Below are 5748 nucleotides of genomic sequence, written 5' to 3'. Positions count from 1 at the left end.
TAAGGATTGGTTGCTGAGCCCTGAACTTGTGGGGTGTGCTGAGAGCTCTAAGTAGAAAGTATAGAACTAAACTGAATTAGGGGACACACAGCTGTTGTCCACTGATGGGGAGAAAGCTACACATGTGTTTTGGTATCCAGGTCACACTTGTGGTCTACAGTTTGAAAGCTGAATAGGACTAAACAAAATGTTTTATTTTTCTACACTGTTACTTCTCAGATATACCCTTTGGACAAGAATTGCTTATGAAAGAAATGGTTCATGTACAGGTACAATGATTGTTGTATTAGCAATAACTTTGGAGACAAATTAATGTTTTCTTCTTTGGTATGCACTGAGACAATAGGAATGGCTAACTCAAACTATTAAGTGCATCTGTACAAGCCCACTACTGTCTTCCTCTGGACATTAATGAGGAAATCCAGGCATGGAGATGAATCTGTCCAAGATAATGTTCTGATTTATTGTTTACAGATCAACACAGCAAAGTGGACAGGAACTCTGAAGATCGTGATTAGATACTGGCTACTATGTATTTGATTAGTAAGTAAATAAACAACCAGAAAATATTTAAGTCCCTTGTTTTAATTTAGAAACAAATGGAAATATTATTAACCAGAAGTTGGCAAGTTATTCCTTATGTGCTAGATCCAACCTACCATCTGGTTTTGGAAGTAAAGATTTTGGAATGTGAGCTGGATTACTTTACATATTATTTATGGTGGCTTTTATATAACAGTGGCAGGATTTGAGTAACCATGGCACACACTAATGGTCTCTAAGTCTAAAATGTTTACTATATGGCCTTTTACACACATAAACACACGCACAGTTACCTTGATTTTTAGACATGTGACTTATATATTTTTTTTGTCCTTTTAATTTTTTGGTACAAAGTGTGCTTGATGCTCAGCTAAATAGGACACAGATGTTGGCCTCATTGTCATGTACATATGTTCACATTCCCTCATGATGATCACTCCAGCTTTGTTTTTCCTATAAATAAATGCTATTAGCCCCAAGAGATAGTGGTGGGACAAAATCTAGCATTGTTAGGGAACCATGGTGATTATACAATTTGAAGTACTGCTTTTGCAGATGAGAAAAATGAGACCCAGGTATGTTGAAAAGTTTGCCCACATGTACCCAGCTCAGGTCACTGGAAGGACACTACTTTTTTTCTAATGAAAATTCCAGAAAACCCCTTCTGGGCAAAACTAAGTCATATTAACTTTGTCCTATAACTCTTTCATGCTGAGTAAATGCAGTTACTAAGCAGTTCTCAAATTCCAATATGTGTCAATACTGTAGGACTGGCTAAAAGCAGAATTGATGGACTTAATGCTTCCTTTCCCCAGTGTTGCTGATACAGTGAATCTAGAGTGACCCTCAAGAAGCTGTGATTCTAATAAGCTTTCCAAGCGATGATGCTGCTGGCTCACAGACAACACTTAAAAGTCTCCTTGAATAAAACTGTGCATAATTCATTCTTGCCCCTCTTATGTGTAGGTACTTTAAAGCCAGGTCAGTCGTTAGCTACTCATCATTTATCAGTATGATAATCAATAAAGACTTTATATCAATCTTCATCAATTCCACAAAATATCAGTTCAGTAAAAGAAAAAGAACACATACAGACAAGTCTTGGGTACCACAGGTGAAGGCAGCAAAGGTCAATAAATACAGAAAGTTTTCATTCCATGAATGTAATAGCAACAGACTGTAGAAGGCAGAGGTGTTATCCGGGCATGGTGGTGCACGCCTGTAATCCCAGAACTTGGGAAGGCAGAGGCAGGCAGGTCTCTGTGAGTTCGAGGCAAGTCTGGTCTACAAAGAGAGTTCAGGACAGCCAAGGCTACACAGAGAGACCCTGTTTTGAAAAAGAAAAAAGAAAAGAGAGGAGAGAGAGAGAGAGGTCAGAGTGAGGTAAGGAGGGAAAGGCCCTATAAATCCAGGTGCTTAGATATTCTCAGCATTTTTAGATGCATGATTCATTAGGCACTGAGCTATAGAATTGAAGCTTTACAAGTTCATCCGATGCTATCTTCTCCCCTCATGCAAATCTGAATTAATTCATTCAGATCCATGCAAACATTTATGATAGAAAAAGTTGTATTAAAAAACTCAGTTGGCTTTGTGTCCATACATTCACAAAATGCTGCTCCTGGGCACAAACTTCTTTTACAACTTGAAAAAACAAAACTATATTAAGCTATTAAGCATATCATAAAACAAACCAGAAGTAAGACAAAGGAAATGCTAAGCTGCGTTGGTTTTTAATGAATTAAGAAAACTAAGAGAATAGAAGTTTATTTTTCCTGGATGCTTTGTAATTTAAGTTGTTTTGCCTTTTTCTTGGGAGAAAAGTGGGTGTCTCAACTCAAAAGATAGAATTTGAAGTGGGAAGTGGTGAGCCAACGTAATTCACACCCCACCCTCTCACCAATCATCACTTAACATGATTGAAGTGGTTTTTCCTGCAAGAATAACAGCCCTAAAAATTCAAGACTGGGAAAATTTAAACCTGATGTTTTTCTTATCTTCCAATTCTCCTCTGCCTGTTGCAACACTTGATTTTTCTCTTCTTCTTCTGCGTCTGTACTCATGGATTGCTGGCTCTCTGGCCCTCTAGTTTCTCTGGCTATCTGGGTAGGAGGCCTGGTAGGACATATCTGATACTGAGCTCACCCTCCCCTTTGTCTCCCAACCCCAGTTAGTCACTCTCTCTCTTGCATGTGTTCTGCCTGTTACTGGATGTTCTTAGTCTGTCAAAGTTGTCATCATTCTCCATTCACACAGCTTCAAACTTCATGGTGAACCCTGCCAACTTCGTTTTGTTCCTCAAATCTACTCTGTTCCCAGTTCTTGCAATTCCCCTTTATAATGGCTTTTCCATCCTTCTCTTGTCCTGCACTATCTTTCCATCTACACCCCTCTACCCACTCTCAACCCTTCCCAGTTCCTAATGATTCAGAGCACATCCATACATAGAGACTTGGAATTTCCCCCAACAACCCCTATGTCTCCTGCCTCTTAGCTGAATAAACTAATTTAATTTCCAAAGTCATGAGCATCAATTATATAATTTCATGTCCAAAATGTTAATATTAACAATCAACCATAAGTTGTTAGAATAAAATGAGCAAAAACTGCTTAGGATAGTGTAAGGACACTCGATAAGTGCCTCCCCAAATAGAGTGACCATCTAAGATATCACTTGAGTGGCCACAGCCACAAGAAAGACATTTTGAGTGTTGGGGTGAACCTGAAGACCTTTTCACAGTCCATTAGTACTATGAAGGTGCCTCACTCCAGTGACAGCAACCTGAAGGATGGAACGCTCAACAAGGAGATGAGGGAGGGCTATGAGAAGATCTTCACAACACACTTCTAGGACAACTTTCATCCAGTCAAGTGGGACCTCAACGATCTGGAATGCCTGAGCAAGGCATCAGAGAGCCACCCTTTTCACAACACTGAGCAATTGAGTTCAGATCCTGTGCAGGACAAAACTCTGCTCCATAGCCAACTTCTGCACTCACAAAAATGGACCAACAAACTACAGTACCATGCAGGCCTAGCATCAGGGCTTTTAAACCAACAGTCCTTAAAGAGCTATGCAAAACAGATGGGCCTGTCTGCAAGCGTTCACTGAAGGCTCAGCCTACCACTCTGGCTCTACCGCCTCAAATATGTAAATGACATGATCAGCCACATTGACAGGATGTTTCCAGAAATGTCTGTCCACTTATACAGAACCAATGGGACTTCAGCAGGGCTTCTGATGACCTTGAGAAAGGTGTTAAAAGCAATCATCATCATGAGGAGCCTTTTTATTGATTGCACAATAGTGAAAGGGTAAAAAGAGAAAGTCAACCCAGTAGATGGTAAGCAACTATCAAGAATTGCAGAAGGTCACAGACCACATAAGTACCTGGATCCTCAGTTAGCTACACCAGATTCCCGAGGTTGTGGTTATGGTCCTTCAAGACTTGGTTGAGAAGTTATATAAAGCTGTTTCAGGGACGTGCCAATGCTACATGCAGAATATTTCTGCAAGAGGGTTTTCCCCCTAATGTAGAGAGAATTTTGAACTCTGGAAGCCTCCCACAGAACCTGCCCGAGCCCAACCACTGTCCTGCCCATAGCCTCAGGACATTCCCAGATTGGCTCTGTCTATTCAGATATATGTAGGGCATTCTTTTTCTAATCAGAAATATCACCTGTCAGCAGTGCATCCTGGGAGGATGGTCTGTTCTCTTGAGCCTACTGGAATGAACCCTTTATTTGTGTGATGGGATTGTTTGATTGGTTTTTGTAAACAATAAACCTTTTGTACCATGAAAAAAAGGATATATTTTGGGGGTGGCTTCTATAAAGCATCAAGTATAATATACCATGTATATGTTTATCTTACATTAATAATATACAGTATTTTATCTCAAGTCATCACTTTAAGTGTCACAAAATCTGAATCCATCTTGCTTCTGAGAATAAAAGTTTGGACCTTTTGGTGCAGGTCAGTATATACTGTCACTGTTCAAAGAGGAAATGACTGTAAATCATCTGTATATCTCCATACTTTTGGTGGGTGATTCAGGAGGAAAAAGCTTCAATACTTATTATTTAAAATTCACAGCAGTCGTGTTTGCAGCAAGCAGCCTTGAAGGGTTAGACAGTGATTACAAGGCAAAACACTAATGCTGGTTTCTATTTGCTAAATAGTGATAATCTCTCAAGATTTGTGATCCTTTGCCGTGAAACAAAATCTCTGCCTGTGCGGCAACTACTTGAACTCCATAGGGAGAAGGAGAATTAACACAAAAGTGTGGATTGCTCTACTATGAGTAATAAATTTCCCTTCCTCTAATACAGAAATCTTGTGTCTTTTGGTGAAGCCATAAACAGTAGGATATTTGAGCCTCCATTCCTTCCAGTTTCCATGGCAAATACTCATCTCTTGAGACATAATTCTTGCTTTGTTGTAAATAAGAGAGTTGCTTGAGAGGTAAATAAAAACTCTATGCTGATATGTAAAACATAAGTATCTCTTGCATATCCTATTTGTTTTAGTACTTTATATAACCAGAAAACTACTCGAAAGTATGCATATATAAATATAAATGCATACATATATGTGTATATGTGTATACATAAATGTATGTGTGTGAATATATGTACACACACACACACACACACATGTCTCAGGAAATTTTTATGAGCCTCAAGAAATTCAAGATTCATAATTGTTCTCCCTAAGGTCATATGATCAACAGTGACTGTTGGGGAGAGGAGAACCTCCAACCTGTCAAACTGCCTGCAATTTATGTAGAGATGTCCAGGATGCAGCTTTACATAGGTTTACATGCAGCCATTACATAGGTTGAGATGCCTTTCGGATAGGAGCTCTACAAGGACCAAATATATCTGGGCACAGGGTCTTTTCTGAGACTGACACTCAACCAAGGACCATCTATGGATATAACCTAGAACTTCTGCTCGGATGTGGCCCGTGGTAGCTCAGTAACCAAGTAGTTTTCCAAAGTAAGGGGAACACGGACTATTTCTAACAGGATCTCAAGGGCAGGCTGTTTGACACCCCCCCCCAGGGGAGGAGCAGTCTGTTAGGCCACAGAGGAGGACTTTGCAGCCAGCCCTGAAGATACCTGATAAAACAGGGTCAGATGAAAGGGGAGGAGGTCCTCCCCTATCAGTGGACTTGAAAAGGGGCAGGGAGGAGACCAGGGA

At 40.0% G+C, this 5748-nt stretch overlaps 1 pseudogene; it reads left to right on the top strand.

Moving 5' to 3' along the window:
• The first annotated feature begins 1062 nt into the window (after positions 1–1062).
• On the top strand, positions 1063–4210 carry LOC129671905 (mediator of RNA polymerase II transcription subunit 27-like; annotated as a pseudogene).
• The last annotated feature ends 1538 nt before the right edge of the window (positions 4211–5748 follow it).

Source organism: Psammomys obesus, unplaced genomic scaffold (assembly GCF_907164565.1).
Source record: "Psammomys obesus unplaced genomic scaffold, mPsaObe1.curated_primary_1811, whole genome shotgun sequence".
NCBI lineage: Eukaryota > Metazoa > Chordata > Mammalia > Rodentia > Muridae > Psammomys > Psammomys obesus.
The sequence above is the reverse complement of the archived record's forward strand: the minus strand, read 5'-3'. Positions and strand labels throughout refer to the sequence as shown.